An 18,608-nucleotide genomic window follows, 5' to 3' on the forward strand; every position below is an offset into this window, starting at 1 on the left:
GAACAATAATAAATTCTCAGCAGTCATAAGGATTTTCTGTCTCCTTTCATATAATATAGAAAATACCCTGTTTCCCCGAAAATAAGACCCAACCGGAAAATAAGTTCTAGCATGATTTTTTAGGATGCTTGTAATATAAGCCCTACCCCCAAAATAAGCCCCAGTTAAGATTGTCAGCCAGATGGATGCATGGGGCTCCCCTTGAAGAGCACTCGGAGGCTCCAACTGGTCCAGAATGCGGCCGCGCGGGTGATTATGGGTGCGACTCAGTGCAACCATGTAACACCCCTCCTGCGCGAGCTGCACTGGCTCCCGGTGGTCTTCCAGGTGCGATTCAAGGTGTTGGTTACCACCTTTAAAGCGCTCCATGGCTTAGGACTGGGGTATATACGAGATCGCCTTCTGCCATCAACAACCTCCCACCGGCCAATACAGTCCCACAGAGAGGGGCTCCTCAGGGTGCCGTCGGCAAAACAATGCCGACTGGCGACACCCAGGGGGAGAGCCTTCTCGGTGGGGGCACCAGCCCTCTGGAATGAACTGCCCCTAGAGCTTCGTCTTAGCCCCGACCTGCATACTTTTCGCCACGCCCTTAAGACCCTTCTGTTCCAGCATGCCGGATTGGCTTAGTACGAATTTTATAATGGGCGTATGTGTGTTTTAATTCGCGGGCCAAATTTTTATATCCGATTTTAATTGGTTTTAAATTTTATAAATCTATGTGTTTTAATATGGCTGTACAGCACCCTGAGTCCTTCGGGAGAAGGGCGGTATAGAAATCTAATAAACTTCAAACTTCAAACTTATTTTCAGGGAAACACGGTAGTACTCAGAATCTTTCTTGGTCCCCCCCCCAAAGGACATCACTAAATATTTATATTCATTGAATAAATATTCACTGATTATTGTTTTAATAAACTCTTCCATTACCAAGATTAGGTTATATTGCATTTTAATACTTCAACATTTAAATGATATGATAAAAAGTTTTTTAAAAATCATATTCACTGTAACTTAATATGCCAGAAAGAACATTCCTGAGAGCCAGTTTGGTGTTGTGATTAAGTGCTGACCTTAAAACCAGAAGACTTGAGTTCTCACCTTCCTTAAGCATGAAATCCAGGTGGGTGTTATTGGTCTAATAATTCAGCCCAACCCACCTTGCAGGATTTTTATTGTGGGAAAAATAGGAGGCAGAAGCAATACTGTATTTTTCAGAGTATAAGACGCACCTTAGTTTTTGGGAAGGAAAATAAGAAAAAAGCTGATTGGCAGGTGGATCGGCCTCCCGGAATACCCCCAATCAGCTGTTCCCAAAGGTGAATTTTAGCAACAGGTTCCTTAGTTGTGAACTCTGTGCCTTGCTTTTTTTTTTTTTTTGCTTTTTATTCTGCTTCTGAAACGTCTGAAACTCTGTTTCAGAAAAAACTTTCTTTTCTGCCTCCGAAAGCCTCCGAAACAGAGCTTCAGAAAAAAAGCCTCTGAAGCTCTGTTTGGGGGCTTTTTTTCTGAAGCTTCGTTTCTGATGCTTTTTTCAGCCTCTGAAACCTCCGTTTGAGAAGCTGGGCGGGGCTACATTCAGAGTATAAGATGCACCCAGATTTTCACCCTCTTTTTGGGGGGAAAAAGGTGCATCTTATACTCCGAAAAATACGGTAGGTATGTTTGCTACTTTCAGTTTTATATAAAGTATTTTATATAATAAGGCAAAATATAATAATAATATCTTAACCCCCAGTGAGGCACTACCTTGGTGTGATTGTGGGGCTTGTGTGCTCTGAAGAAGATGAGAGCTACGCTAGTGGCTCAACCATACTCCATACGCCACTCCTCTGCTCACTTATGCTACCAGGCTCGAAATTTTGGGCCTGGACAACCTGGAACTACGCCGCCTACGATCTGACTTAAGCATAGTACACAAAATTGTCTGTTACAACGTCCTACCTGTCAACGACTGTTTCAGCTTCAACCTCAATAACACTCGGGCAAACAATAAATACAAACTCAAGGTAAACCGCTCTGAACTCAATTGCAGAAAATACGACTTCAGCAACAGAGCAATCAACGCCTGGAATGCTCTACCTGACTCGGTTGTTACATCCTCAAACCCCTACAGCTTCAACCTTAACGTGTCTACCGTGGACCTCCTCACCCCATTCCTAAGAGGTCCATAAAGGGGGCATGCATAAGCACACCAGCGTGCCTACCATCCCTGTCTTACTGTCCCCATTTATTTGTACTCATTTCCTATGTTCATGTCCATGTTTATACTCATTTCTTATGTTCATGTCCATGTTTATACTTATACCTGTTATCTGGTACATGTTTGACAAATAAATAAATACTACTAAATACTAAAAAAAAAAAATACTGAACAGGTCTCATTCGAAGTCAAAGAGTGTCACGCCCATAAAAAAATATGGTAAGATGTAAATTACAGAAACTCATACTGGCTTAGTCATCACCTGGATCAACAAGGCTCGCGCATCTGGGAGTTCCCGAACCAGTGGTGGGATTCAGCCGGTTCGTACCACTTCGGGAGAACCGGTTGTTAACTTTCTGAGCAGTTTGGCAAACTGGTTATTGGAAGAAATCATTAGGGCAGAGTTGTTAAATTACTAGAATCCCATCCCTGTCCTAGACATCTGGAAAATGGGCTATAGAACTCAGGACTATTGGCTCACCAACCAGAGCCACCAACTGCAGAACTATTGGAAGGAAAGATGTTTATCCATTGCAAATAGACAGTGATTGAAAACAAAGAAATAATGATCAAGTCCAACAAGAAGAGGATATTTGAGACAAATGCACCAGTTCTGGAAGGAACAACATCCATAATTAGAAATAACAGATCATAGGCTGGCAGGTTAAAGTTGACTTAATATGAAATAGAATATTCATGGAAGCAGAATTGGAAGAATTACAAAGGTCTACCCTGACCAAAGAAATCAAAAATAGATTGCCAGAAATAACTCAGACTATAATATAAGGGCAAATTAGGGGGAGTTGGCAATAGAGAAAAACAGAAGATATAGAAATATTTTATTTGGAACCAGGCACACTCTCCTCTGTCTGAGAAAGAACAAAGCTCTCTAATTAAAGAAGTAGAAAAATTGAAGTAGAAAAAAGAATAATTGAGCATCCAGAACAGCACAAAAACCATAAAATAAGCTTGCCAGCATTGAAGCTTGTTCCAAAGAAACAGCTAGCACAAGCATTAGAAGATACTAATACAGCAATATCAAATATACGCCCCATCTCACTACAAGAAACAAACCAACTAATGTACAAAACAACTGCAGTTATAATTGTATACTTGAGATGCAAATCAACAAAAAAAGAGAGGAAAAAGTCAAACACTGCACCACCAAAATGGAAGATCAGGCTAGAAAGTTAGATTAGCAAACTGAAATTAGATGCAAATAAGTTAGATGAGAGAAAAGAAGTTTGGGGGAAAGCTATAGGATAACTCAAAGAAATATAACAAGAACACAGCTTGGTTAAAGATGGATGGATACAAATAAAAAAGAAACTGAAATCAAAGAACTCATAACAGCTGAAAATACACAGAAAAAGGCAAATAAGACCAAGAATTGATCAGCTCCAAGTGAAGATGAATTGCACAGATTTTGGTTGAAACATCTGACTAGTCTACATCCACTTGTCAAATAGTTAATAACATATTGCAAGGAGGTGAAATTGAAGCATGGCCAACGTCTAGCAAAATCTACCTGATAATGCAAAAGGGGCAGCACCAGGCAACCACAGGCCCATTACCTGCTTACCAACAACTTTCAAATTATTAACTGGTGTGGTACAGGGGTGGGTTCTAAATTTTTTTACTACCGGTTCAGTGGGCATGGCTTATTTTGTGGGCATGGCTTGGTGGGAGGGGTAATGTGACTGGGTGAGCGTGGCCAACATTTTTTAAAAAAATCTTAAGAGGTTGCAGAAAAAAATACTCTTAAAAGCCTCTGACGATCAGGCAACTCAGCTGGGATCGCCAGAGGCTTTTAAAGGCATTTTTTTTCCTACAACCTCTTCGGCTGAAGAGGTTGTAGAAAAAATGCTTTTAAAAGCCTCTGATGATCCCAGCTGAGCCACACGATCATCAGACGCTTTTTTTTACTTTTAAAAGCATTTTTTCGACCAAAGAGGTTGTAGAAAAAATGCTTTTAAAAGTAAAAAAAAAAAAGCCTCTGATGAGGTGGGCGGGGTAAGCGAGCAGCAACCGGGCCGGGGACCGGTTCGGGGGTGTGGCCAGCCAATGTTATTACCGGTTCTCCGAACTACTACAAATTTTTACTACTGGTTCTTGCGAACCGGTGCGAACCGGGAGCGACCCACCACTGGTGTGGTAGCTGTGTCAGGGTTCCAAGTAAAACACCCATAGCAAACAGAACTCCGAGGCAAGCAGGTTCCTCAAAGAACAAGTTTATTGGAAATATCATATTGGCACAGACTGGTGAAAACTGACTCTAAAAGTTTCCGTGGTTTTCACGTAATTAAAAGTAAAAGTTTTCTCCCCTTTCCCAAACAATCAGCCACATGGTTCCCAAACAATCAGCCACATGGTCCAATCAAGGTGCTGTTTGGTTGCTTGGAAACTTCACTCCTCCTTTTTTCAGTCACCTGTGGGAATGTCCTTGATTCTCAGGGCTTCTTAGGGGAAATTAATTTGTTTTGGCTACAAAACACTTGCTATTTCTATTTCCTCCCTCCCAGGGGTGAAATTCAGCAGGTTCTGACAGGTTCTGGAAAACCGGTAGTGGAAATTTTGAGCAGTTCGGAGAACCGGCAAATATCACCTCTGACTGACCCCAGAGTGGGGTAGGAATGGAGATTTTGCAATATCCTTCCCTTGGAATGGGTTGGGAATGGAGATTTTGCAGTATCCTTCCCCTGCCACGCTACCAAGCCATGCCCACCAAGCCACAGCACGCCCACCAAGCCACGCCCACAGAACTGGTAGTAAAAAAATTTGGATTTCACCACTGCCCCCTCCCTATCCCTCAGCACCATAGTGGCAACACTGAAGATGGCCTCGGTCAGGCCAGTTTCAGAGTTGACAAACTGATGCAGTCCAACAGCATCTTGTTGAAAACAACAACCTCTTTCCACCTGAACAGAAAGGAAACAGTCCAAGCAGCAGGGGAACAAAAGATCAATTCCTAACTGACAAGACAATTCTGGAAAACTGCAACAGAAGGAAGACCATTCTGAATGTAGCATGGATTGATTACAGGAAGGCATTCTTTGCTACATGATTGGATAATCAAGTGCCTAGAAATAACAGGAGTCAGTACAAACATCAGAAGCTTTGTGCAAAAATCGATGGCACAATGGAAGATACAGTTCCAGGTCAATGGTGAGATTATTATTAAGAGAGGAAACTTCCAAGGAGACTCATTATTGCCACTACTGTTTGTCATTGCACTGATTCTTCTGTCAACAATACTGAATAACTCAGGTCATGGCTATCAAACATCAAAAACATCTGTCAGGCTATCCCACTTCCTTTGCATGGATGATCTGAAGCTGTATGGAAAAACGCCATCTGAAATAGAATCGCTGCTCAACATTGTGTTTACAGCCAAGATATTGTAATGGAGTGTGGACTGGGCAAATGTTTGTGTTGTGGTCTGCCAGCAGCCTGTGTAGCTGGCAGCAGAGTCGGACAGTGAGGAGGCTGGGGAGGAACATGGGCCAGTCCTGGAGTCTGGGGAAGACTCGGACGAGGGCTCTGCATCAGAGGCAGAGAAAGGGCCAGCTGGGAGGTACGTGCTGCCTCCGGAGCTTCCAGAGTCGGACCTCAGCGAGGCAGAGGAACAGGGGAAGCCTGTTCTCAGTGCGTGCATGCGCAGAGCTGCCAGAAGGCAAGAACAGCTAAAACAAAAAAGACGACTCGGGAGTAGGGCTGGGAGGTGATTGGCTCCTCCCATAAGACTTAAAAGAGGAGCAAAGCACGTGGGCCTTTGCAGGAAGCAACGTTTGTTCATTCGGTTCAGCTTAAAGCCTGAAGCTCTATTTGATTCTGGACTCAGTGCGGCTTTGCCAATTAGATCTTTGGCAGCGTGTCAAGGGAAATAAGGGTGGGTGATTATCCGGAAGGACTTCTCCCGAAGGACTCTTTACAACTAATTGGGACTCATCTGTGAATGTACATAATTCACAGTTGTTGCAATAAAAGAGGTTTTTGGGACTACTCGTGTGTTTTAATGACTCAGGAAGCCTAGGTCAGATGCTTATCATCAAATGGGGAAAAATAGAGAAAACTGGCAGAATCAAGATGCCCTATGGAAAAAACATCAAGAATCCGGATGAAGATGAAGACACCTATAAACACCTGAGCATCCCACAAGCTGACAGTCACGGCTACGATAGCCTTTGCACAACTTTGTGTTGTGGGGCAGTTGCGGGATCAGGATTCCCTGCAATCATTCAATCTCTGTTCATCTCACAGCTGGACCATTGTAATGCACGCTACATGGGATTACCCTTGGAGAGCATTTGGAAGCTACAGCTGGTACAGTGTATGGCAGCGAGGGTAGTTTTGGGGACCTCAAGAATGGCCCCTGTAACACCACTGTTCTGCAAGCTGCATTGGTTGCCAGTCTGCTTCCGGGTACAATTCAAGGTGTTGGTGATCACCTTTAAAGCCTTTTATGGCACAGGTCCAGGTTCCCTGAGGGAGCATTTCATCCCACTGGGATTGGCCTGTACTACTTGTGCCAGCAGAGGAGGAATGCTGCTGATTTTGTCAGCCTGACTGTTCTAGCTGGCAGGGTCCAGGAGGAGAGCCTTCTCTGCTGTTGCTCCTGCTCTCTGGAACTTCTTCCCCACTCCCCAAATGTGAGGTTGGCCCCAACCCTATGTTTTCATAAGTGCCTGTGCTAGTTGGCTTGGGGCCCCAGTGAGGGAACAGTATAATGGGGGTGGTACATTGAGTAATATCAGATCCCAGATCACCCCCGTTTTGTGGTCGGCCAGCAGCCTGCAGAGCTGGCAGTGGAGTTGGACAGCAATGAGGCTGAGGAAGAACATGGGCCAGTCCTGGAGGCTGGGGAAGGCCCGGATGAGGGCTCTGCGTCGGAGGCAGAGATGGGGCCAGGGCCATCGGGGAGTGATGTGCGGACTTCGGAGCCTCCAGAGGCTGACAGTACAGAGGCAGAGGAACAGGAGGAGCCTGTTCCTAGTGCACATATGAGAAGAGCTGCCAGAAGGCAGGAGAAGCTAAAGCAGAGAGGACGATTCAGGAGTAGGGCCAAGAGGTGATTGGCCCCTCCCATAAGGCTTAAAAGACCAGCAACGGCTCTTGGCCTCTTTGCCGGAAAACAACGTTGAGAGAATTGCTTCTTGTTTCACTGTATTCATTTCTTGTCAGCGTCTTCTGCCAAGAAAAGCCTTTGGCAGTTTGCCTAATTATCCCAAGGTCAGTGATAAACTGAGGAACGGTGTTTTGAAGAATTTGCTTTAATTTAGTTTGGACTATGCTGAGAATGAGTTAATTCTCAGCTGTTCTAATAAAGTCTGTTTGTTTTTGAACTGTTTGTATTTAATACTAACTACTTGGGCCTGGGTCACAACACCCTGCTCCACCCCTGCCCTCCCTATTTGCCCTTGGTTTTAATGTGTTTTAATGTTTTAACTATATATCTAACTGTAAGCCACCTAGAGTTACCCTATGGTAAGATGGGCAGCCAATACATTTTATAAATAAATAAATATCAAACATACTGAAGTCAAGAAAAAGTTAGAAATGAATACATCAAGAGAGTGAAGAAGTCTTAATGTATAAACTTTGTGGAGGAAATACCACAGTTGTGGGTTGCTACTGGTTCGCTGCCCAGTAGCGGCGGCAATGGGAGGCTCCGTCCACCCGCCCGGATATCTCTGTGGGTTCTGTCCCCGTACCAAGCACACACCCAACCAGCCAGCCGAGGCTTAAATAACCTCTTCAAACACACAACGTCAGTGATAAGGAACTTGGCAGCAACTCCATGGCTGCCTGCCAAGAGCTTTTACTCCGATAACACAGACAAAAATACACACAGTTTGAATAGTCCACAGTTTGAATAGTCCAGTTCGTAATTAAATCCACAGCAAAATAGGTGTTGTGTCCGAAGGTGCAAAGTGCTTCGCCAGAGATTAGCTTTGTCCGTCACAGAGTCGGAATGGCCACCACACTCCTTTTATAGCCTGTGGGGTGTGGTCCAGTGACTCAGCTTAATCTCTGGCATGCCTCCTTCTCTGCTGCGCACGCTTGTCTCTCCGACGCTGGCGTGGGTCCAACCACAATGTTTCTTCGTCACTATCCGACGGCTCGGAAACACCTGGCTCCTGGCCAATCTCTTTGCCTTCGGGAGACACCTGAGGCATTGCCAGAGAGGAGGGTCCTGGAGAGGGAGGCCCGGCCGTCTCCTCTCCTTCATGTTCGGAGCCTTCTTCCTCCGATAAGATAGGCTTGGAGGACGGAGCCACAACACTGTGCATGCGCAGAAGCTTCTGCGCATGGGCAGAAGTGTTGCGCGCGTGCCCATGAGCGAACTGGTAGTGGCCAAAATTGAAACCCACTACTGAAATACCATCAAGGCAATTAACATCTGGGCAATTCTAGTCATTAGGTACACAACTGGAATAGCAGACTGGGCTCAAGCAGAACTAAAGGCCCTGGGTAGGAAGACCAGAAAAATAATGAAATGAATCATTCCCTCATCCATGCAGTGATGTTGACAGACCTACTTAAGGAGGAAAATAGATGGATGTGGAATGTTGCAAGTACATCAGACAGTTGAAGAAGAAAAAAGGGCATTGGAAGAATATCTGAAGGACAGTAAAGAAGATGCACTGAAGCTAGTACACCAGGAAGGACTACGGAGTATTGGAGAGACCAAACTGGCCTACAAGAAAGACCAAATGAGGCAAACAAAGGAGAAGCAAAAAAGACCCAAAAAGGAGACAAAGCATTACATGGTCAGTCAATTAAAAAAATAGCTGGGAAAGCGGTTAATAAAAAGACCTGGCAATGGCAATAAGCAGTAGTGGGATTCAAATCCCGGCGCTACCAGTTTGCAGATGGTTCTGCGCATGCGCAGAGCGTTTTTGATGATGTCTAGGTGGGTGGGTGGAGCCTCCCACCACCGCCACTACCAGTTCGCCCGAAGTGGGGCGAACTGGTAGCAACCCATCTCTGATGCAAAGCCAGAATTAAGAAGACAGCAACAGTAGCAAATGCCACCTCTGTAAAGAAGCTGAAGAAAAAGCTAACCTAGTTAGATACTGCAAGATCACACAGACTGACTATCAACAACAGGATGACAAAGAAGCAACAATGGTGCATTGGAAGATCTGCAAGAAATACCATTTGTTTGCTAGCAAGAAATAGTGGGACCATAAGATGGAGAAAGTAATAGAAAACGAAGAAGCTAAAGTGCTCTGGGATTGTAGAATTCAAACAAAGAGGCACCTGCCACTTAACAATTGTAGGGACAAAAAAGTCTGGATAGTGGATGTGGCAGTACCTGAAGACAGCGGAATAGAAGAGAAGGAACTGGAGACGATAACAAAATACAAAGACCTTCAAATAGAAATAGAACAACTGTGGCAAAAGAAAGCAAAGGTAGTACCAATAATCATAGATGCCTTTGGTTTGGGATGCCAATCCCAAAACAACTGGAATACCACATGAACACCATTGACAAACTCACTATCAGTCAATTGCAAAAGGCAGCTTTTTTCAGAACAGTTTGCATCCTGAAACAGTATCTATAACATCATCAAACATCCCCATCTTTTTATCCCAGGTACTTGGAAAGGACTCGACAGGTGGACAAAAATGCCAAATCCAGTCTGAACATCTGGCTGACTGTGCAACAGATCACCATAATTCATATTCCTTGGAGATATGTGAATACTTTCTATTGGATGTATAAATTTTGATATATTTCGTGTCAAAATTTCCATATGAGTCTGGAGGTGGAAAGAAGGTTTGAAGTTCTGCATAAATTTTATCTTCGACTCATAATGGATGTGCTTAGGATGAATTTTCCATCTCAGAGATTTGGGCAGGAGATTTTCAGTAGGTTTGGCTATTTTTCCCCATTCCAAGAACAACAATATTAACAGTAGTTTAGAGGAGTTGATAAAATCTATATGCAAATGTATATCATTTGGTATTTGCTTGAAATGGGCTGAGTGCTCTACTCAATCTCTATCCCAATAGAACAGGTGTCAACTCACAAAGCATCCATGGGCTGCTCTCGAGTTGCCATAAGCAAGGGGGGGATGGGAAACCGACGAAACGGCATGGCAGCCAAAGACAGATGCGCATTCCAGACTTATTTCTCTCAAGGCTGTATCCCAGGGTTACCCACGGCAGCTGGAAGGGAGTTGCCTCTACAACCCGTGAAATTGCTCTGTTGGTGAATGAGATTGATGACACACCCTGAGGAGAGGGGGGAAACAGGATCATGATTGGGGCGTAAATTACGTAGGGTCAGAGCTGGCTTCACTTGGGAACATGCCGACAAGAAGCTCCTAATAAATAACTGGATTTCTTTTGAAGTTTGGCTCGAGGCTCATTATTTAATTAGGGCGTCAGTCAGAACCCTGACAATCTATGGCATGCCAGCCGTCGCCCATTGCTCTTCCAGATTCTGGCATGCACATGCATGCCGGCCAGCTGATCTTTGCGCATGCAGGAGTGCCAGAAACTGGAAGAGCAGCTCCCTGGTGCACATGTGCACGCTGGGAAGCTGAGCTTCTGGTTTCTGGCATGTGCATGCGCGCCATCCAGCTGGTCTTTGTGCACATATGCGCCAGAAACCGGAAGACCAGGTGACCAGCGCGCATGCGCATGCCGGAAACCGGAAGCTCAGCTGCTCTTCCGTTTTCTGCTCTTCCAGTTTCCGGTGCTCCCCTGTGCGTGCATGCAGGCGCTCTCCTTTCAGAACTCAGTGCCGAAAAGGTTTGCCAACACTGCTCTAACATATTGAATCTGAAGCTTTATGTGTGGAAAGTAGTGTATTTTATTACAGAGTCCATGAAAATTGCAAAACTATCAGACAGATACCAAAAAGTATGTTGCTTTTTAAAACAAAAATGACGAAAGTCCCATCATGAATGCAACTTTTTTTTTGTTTTTGTTTTTAGTTTTTCTTGTCCTGCTGTGCAGTCTTTGCTAGCCGGCTACTTATGAAATTTGGTTTTGATCTCACAAAGCTATTTAGCACCTCGGCTTGAGTTTGTTTTCACAGGTCTGTGTGTGTGTGTACTAACTTACAGAATTGATGAGATCACAGGTCAAGTTAAAGGTGACAAAACTTCAAATTAAGGAAAAGCCTGGATGCACAACTGGGTGGGAGGGGGGGAGAAGGAGGGAGAGGGAGCTTGTGAATGTTGAAAAATATTTGCTACCTCATTGAACTAGGACAAAGTTATATCTTCTTCGTAACTTTGGATACACATTTTAAAAATGATGCATAGGGCAATCGTCTCACCAAATATTTGGAGGCACAACCCAGAATGACAGTCTCCACTGTGTGGCATATCCATTTCCACAGAACGTGCAAAGAACGATGCCATTTTATTTGTGGCTCATTATCCTTTAGTAAAATTGAGAAAAAGTATCCCAATGTTATCTGATAACAAATTACAAGCAGAAAAAGATACGTTCTTCAAATTATTATACATTGCCAAATAAATCTATGATTGGAAATCAAAATGTGATCATCGCTGAGAAATTATTTGTAATGATTGCTAAGTAAGCTTCCGTGGCACAGGTTCCTTTTTCTGGGTGTAATCTTTTGGCATGCAGGAATTCTATCTCCTTCTGATGGGTTTGCTGCACATCAGAATGCCAATCTTAACTAGTATTTGGTCTGCTCAGAGAGAGTCTCATCCATTCCCCTAGGAATATCTAGGGGAATATCTAAGGTGCTAGGCTATCTTGGTATGCTTCAGTTCATACATCCACATGTTGCAGGCAAACTATCCTGCTTGATCCTTATTATTCTCCAATCATTATTTGATTCTGAAAAGTAGGTAAAGGTGAAGGTTCCCCTCGCACATATGTGATAGTCATTCCTGACTCTAGGAGGTGGTGCTCATCTCCGTTTCAAAGCTGAAGAGCCAGCCCTGTCCGAAGACATCTCCATGGTCATGTGGCCAGCATGATTAAATGCCAAAGATGCACGGAACGCTGTTACCTTCCTACCAAAGGTAGTCCTATTTTTCTGCTTGCATTTTTTACGTGCTTTCTAACTGCTAAGTTGTCAGAAGCTGGGACAAGTAACAGGAGCTCACCCCATTACGTAACACTAGGGATTTGAACCGCTGAACTGCCGACCTTTCGATCGACAAGCTCAGGGTCTTAGCCACTGAGCCATTGCGTCCCTGAAAAGTAACAACCCACTAAATAATCGGTTCAAGCCAAAAGGGATGAAGTTTTAGGGCTATCACTTGCTCCAGTATCTTTCCCAATCAAGATTAGTGACTCTTCAATAATTAGGCAAAATATTGAGGTGACAGCACCTGAGTGATCTCATCCTGTTTGTTCATTCAGGGGACTTCCTTGTTTTACCAAGGAATTCTGGTAGACAAAGCTACTAGGACTGTGATGGTGAACCTATGGCACACGTGCCACAGGTGGCACGCAGAGCCATATCTGTGGGCACATGAGCATTGCCCTAGCTCACGTACAGCATGCATGCGCGCACCGGCCACCTGATTTTCAGGCCTTCTGAGCCCACCGGAAGTCAGGAAACGGGCTGTTTCTGGCCTCCGGAGGGCCTCGGGGGGGGATGAGGAAGGCCGTTTTCGCCCTCTCCAGGCTCAAAAAAAGCCTCTGGAGCCTGGGGAGGGGGAAAAACGGGCCTACCGGGCCCATCGTGCCATCACATGCCAAAAGCGGGGGAGCATGGGGGGGGGTCACGTGGGGGGGCAGGGCGCATTGAATTTTGGGTGTGAGCACACAACGCATGCGACCCCCCCCACTTTTGGCACGTGACGGCAAAATGATTAGCCATCATTTTACTAGGAGATGCCTAGAGCAGTATTGGCAGAAGACAAGGAATGAATCAAACTGAGCTTAGCGGTGTGCTTTCACTCTGATGTTAAAGAGAAGTGAAAAGGCAATATCTTATTGGTTCTTCCTGCATCTGCAGACTACCATTCCAAAATTCAATTTAATGGGACCTGGACCCTACCAGAAAATGAGAAATCATATTGAGGAATTCTGAGGAATTTGCTGAGCATTTGGAAGATGCAGTCACACAGGATTTTCAAGGTTGAATATTATTTGAACAAGTCTTGCTGAGAGACTTCCGTATTGAAATTTCCAGAACAAAGATTCTCATGTGCTATTTCTAATAGCTTTTTGATATTTCTGGGGGATCACTATCTGTTCTATCTGGTCCTTGGTATAATCACGCGCAAAACGTGTGCGCGAAGCGAACCGGTGGTAACACCGGTTGAAACCCACCACTGTGGTGATCCCATGACTCCGACACAGTGCAACTGTCATAAATACATGCCAGTTGCCAAGCATCCAAATTTTGATTATGTGACTGTGGGGATGCTGCAATGGTCTTAAGTGTGAAAATTGGTCGTAAGTCATTTTTTTCAGTACCACGGTAACTTCACTAAATGAATGGTTGTAAGCAGGGGTGGGTTCTAAATTTTTTTACTACTGGTTCTGTGGGCATGGCTTATTTTGTGGGTGTGGCTTGGAGGTCATGTGACTAGGTGGGCATGGCTAGCTGGTCAGAGTCATTTCTGGAAGGTCCTCGCACTTACAACCAGTCCTCGCACTTACGACCCGACTCATTTGTTTGCTTTTAACACTGATCAGCTGTAGGGCGGCCCTTTGAAGCCCCGCGGCAAGAGTTTAAACAGTTTTTTTCCCTCTAGTCATCAGCTGGGACTCAGGAGGCAGCAATAGATTGGGGGTGGCACCAAATAAAAGGTAAGAATAACGTGGGTGGGTGAGTGGGAGGGGAGAACCAGTTTGGTGACGTCATATCATCACCGCTACCGGCTCGGCCGAACCGGACCGAACCGGGAGGAACCCACCACTGGTTGTAAGCCAAGATCTACTTCTACCTCTCTTTTAATGGAATCTCCAGATGAAAAAAAGGCAAGAATATTATACAGTCCTGTGAAATCAGGATAACTCCGTCTCATAAGATTGAAGATGGTAACCAAATATAAGAAATCTATATAACTGTAATATTACTTTACATGCTGGCAGGTTTCTGAAAGCTCTAAATAGGCTGGTATTTTCTAAGAAAGTGTTTCATTTCATCATAAAATGAACCTTTTTTATTACTTACTGAAGGCCGACCTATAGTCTTGCTTCATGACAACTATATTCTAAACAGGAAGATTTATAATTTTAAAAACATGTAATTAGAGAAGGGGAAAGGAAGATTATTACCTCAATTTGAATGAAGTGCCCGGACATAAGGGTTTAAATTAAGATTTGGGGGATTTATTGTGGCATGAAAATGAACCTTTGTGGTTCAGGCAAATACTGTGCAGACCATAAGGCACATAGTTGGACTTTAAACATTTTAATAAATAGCGTTAAGGGTTTTTTTAAAAAATTAGAAAGAGCCACTGAATAAACAAAAAAAAATAAGTTCATCAAACAAAGCAAAGAAACTGGAGAGGATAATTATAGGTGTTATTAGGTCATTACTGCCTACTAAATTTTCCTGTTCCAGACTTTTTATAAAATGCAACTTCAAGGTTTCCATTTGGTTTAGTACAAATATACAGCTCCGAATGTTCCACAATTCTTCCTGGAAAATTATATTATATTATATTATATATACTGTTATTCTTACAGTTGGAAAATATTTTCTGCAAAAGTCAGCATAAGTTATATAGTTCATCCAGTTCTGTTTCCCGACTCTAAAATTCTCTTGTCTGTCTCTTTCCAGAAGATTGAGAGGCATCTGCTAGGCCCACTTTTCTCAGGATAGCTCCAAAATACAACTAAAACCAGAGGTGGGCTTCAAAAATCTTAGCAAGGGGTTCTCTGCCCGATTGCTGGGTGGGTGTGGCCATGGTGGGCGTGGCCTAGTCAGCCTCCTGCACCATGGCGGGGGGCCGGGTTTTTGCCCTCCCCGGGCTCTGGAGGCTTTTCTTGAGCCTCCGGGAGGGCGAAAATGGTTTCCCCAGGCTCCGGAGGCCCTCTGGAGGCCTCTGGTAGGCCCATTTTTCGCCCTCCCTGAGCCCTAAACATACCTGCATCCAAAACAGGCCGTGTGGGGGCTCCTGGGAGGGGAGGGGTGGGCGGGGCCAGGAGTAGGATTTGGGGGTTCTCTGAACTGCACAGAATCTTAGCTAGAGGTTCTCCCGAACCCCTGCGAACCCCCAGCAGCCCACTGCTGACTAAAACATATTGAGAACTCAGGACTCTCAAGGCTGCAACTGGCTGCATGGCTGGATTTGTCGATGGAGATGAACTTGCCAGCAGAGGAGACAAATCCTGGAAGCAGGGTTTTTTAGTACCAAAATGATACAGGCCTGCACATGCACACACGTGCACTCACACGTGTATAAGCAGAGTTTTCCTTAAGTTTGTGAATCCAGTCTTTTTTTTCCATTCCAGACGTTCTTCCATTATATGTTCACCACTATTTTTTTCCTGTCCATGTCCAATCTTTGTTTTCTATTCCATAAGTACAGCCTGTCACTCATACTTTATTCTAGAAAATTGCCGTGTTTTACGCTGTGTCCTTTCTTAGTCACTCTGGTCCCTGAGTCTCTTCCATTCCCAAGAGGTGAAACGTTTTGTCTGATGGTTGGACCGCCAGGGGGGCTGCAGAAGCAGAAACTCAAAATGCAGGGAGACTGGCATTCACACAAGAATGGAAGAATGAGGACTTACCAACGGACTCAAAAATAATTTATAAAATTATGGAATGTGCGGAGTCCGACAGACTTACAAAACTGATCAAAGGTAAAAGAGATTCAGATTTTTATAGTAGTTGGAACATGTGGTATGACTGGATCCAGAAATGATGGGAGAGAGATAAAGGTTAATGTTGGATTATAATTATAGATGATGGTATAATTATGGTAATCAATAAGTATTGGAAATGTAAATTTGTATATAAGAACATGTAAATAATTTCTATTTTTACTTTCTGATTATTGGTGTATATATACATGGATATTTTGGTGATGTTACACCGTGATAGAAAAACTATTATATATTTGTTTTTTGTTTTTTTTGAACTATAATAAAAATGTATATATATAAAAAAAGAAACTCAAAATGGTAGCCACAACCATGAAATCAAAGCCCTGTTTCCCCCTCACACTTTTTTAACACCCTGGCCATAAAGCTGAAGATTGAGGATTGGGCTATCTCTTTTCTGGTACTGCATCTTTGCCTCCTGAAGCTGTTGGTACCCTGAGTCTTTGAGGATTCATGGTAGCCAGTGCAGGGGCGGGTTCTACTTACCTTTACTACTGGTTCGCATCGTGCCCGTGCCCGTGCTCTTCTGTGCATGCAGAGAAGCTTCTGCGCATGCACTGATCACCTATGGCCGGGATGGCGAACCTATGGCACGCGTGCCATAGCTGGCACACGGAGCCATATTGGTGGGCACGTGAGCGTTGCCTTAGCTCAGCTCCAGCACGCATGCATGCGCTGGCCAGCTGATTTTCAAGCCTTCTGGGCCCACCGGAAGTCGGCAAATGGGCTGTTTCTGGCCTCTGAAAGGCCTCTGAGGGGGGGGGGGACTGTTTTCACCTTCCCCAGGCTCCTAGAAAGCCTCTGGAGCCTGGGGAGGGTGAAAAATGAGTCTACCGGGTCCACCGTGCCATCACATGCCAAAAGCGGGAGGAGCACGCGGGGTGTGTGTTTCACGCATGCATGAGCGGGGAGGGCAGGGCGCATAGAATTATGGGTGTGGGCACACACGCGTGTGACCGCCCCGCACTCCCCCTGCTTTTGGCACGTGATGGCAAAAAGGTTAGCCATCACTGACCTATGGTGACGTCCGGGTCAGTGGGCGGAGCCTCCCGCCAGTTTTACTACCAGTTCTTGTGAACCAGTCTGAACCGGGGGCAACCCACCATTGAGCCAGTGCCCTTGGCCTCTCATGCTATATTTTATTTACAGTCAAAGACCAAAGGAGGGGAAGGAAGGGGGTGAAATTACATGCATAAACAAGTATAAATTAACAGAAATTTATTTTAAAAACATACACGATAAACTAAAAAAAAACATAAATATCCTAAGGCCAAATTCCCAACAGAAGAGAACCCAACTACTTCCATGATGGATCAGTCCTCTGACAGAAATATAAATCTTCTCTTCATCAACATGCAATAAGCAAGGATTAACACTGGGCAAACAATAAAGCAGAAAACAATATGGTAATCAAGGAATTACCAAGGAGAAAACTACACTAGCCAGGCAATCTACTGTATAAAAATAGGAAGCAAACCTCACAATTATTAATACTGATGTTACTACCTAGTCAGATAATGGGACTCAAGAGATGGGCAAGCAAACTGGAGTAGCACAAAGAAAAGAAAGAGCTTTGTGTTCAGCAAGGAAACAGAAGTAAAGGAAAAAGCACTCAGGCACCTGAATGAGATAATTTTACAGACTCTATTGTGAGAAGTTTTATATCCAAATATATTTTAGTCTTTATACTGCTTCCATCTTCCCCTTAAAATATTAACAGAATCCACAATGGTCTGAAAATCTCCACTAGATAATAGCGGTCAAGATGAAACTCGGTTAATCAACTAAAATTAGGAAACTTCCTCAAATACGTTACCCAGACCTAATCCACATATCAAAGGATAAGATCTGTAAACACAAATGAGTTAATTAAATGAGGTCTCCCAGAGGAACTCCATGCTCACAAGAATAAGCATACCTACACACACACACACACACACCAGGGGTGGGTTCTACTTATCTTTACTACCGGTTTGCAACGGGATTGCATGTGCGTGCTCGCTTCGCGCACACCTTGCTTCTGCACATGTGCAGAAGCTTCTGCGCATGTGCAGATCGCCAATGATAACATCAGGGGCAATGGGCGGGGCCTCCCACCGGTTTTACTACCGGTTCTTACGAACCGGTCCAAACCAGGAGCAACCCACCATTGACACACACACACACCTCACCCTAGAAGTAGCACGTGACCCCCCTGGACAAACTCCCCCTATAAAAATCTCCTGATATACCCCATTTCTCTGCAGCTTACCCCAAAAGCAAACTGCAAAAAGCAAAAGAAAATATTTCTTCTTTCCTCACAGCTGTCTGGATCTCATTTTTATTTATTTTTGTGCAACCCCGGCTCAAGTTGGAACCCCAAATTATTCTTCTGACAACATGAACTTGAAAAACGATCACATATCAGCTTGGTAGCAAAACCAAAGCTTGGTGTTCAAGTTACCGTATTTTCCGGCGTATAAGACGACTGGGCGTATAAGACGACCCCCAACTTTTCCTGTTAAAATATAGGGTTTGGGCTATACTTGCCATATAAGACTGCCCCTCTTCCAATGCACACCAAATAAAAATTAAAAAACATCAACTGGCTCACCTACAATGTAAAAGCAGCTGTGCTAGA

At 44.3% G+C, this 18,608-nt stretch overlaps 1 protein-coding gene across 4 annotated transcripts in view; it reads right to left on the reverse strand.

Annotated features, from left to right (window-relative positions):
• The window catches only part of SCUBE1 (signal peptide, CUB domain and EGF like domain containing 1), a 204,677-nt gene that overhangs the window by 77,158 nt on the left and 108,911 nt on the right, over nt 1-18,608 (reverse strand). The window lies entirely within an intron of this gene.

Source organism: Pantherophis guttatus, chromosome 7 (genome assembly GCF_059756535.1).
Source record: "Pantherophis guttatus breed Tessera chromosome 7, ASM5975653v1, whole genome shotgun sequence".
Lineage (NCBI taxonomy): Eukaryota > Metazoa > Chordata > Lepidosauria > Squamata > Colubridae > Pantherophis > Pantherophis guttatus.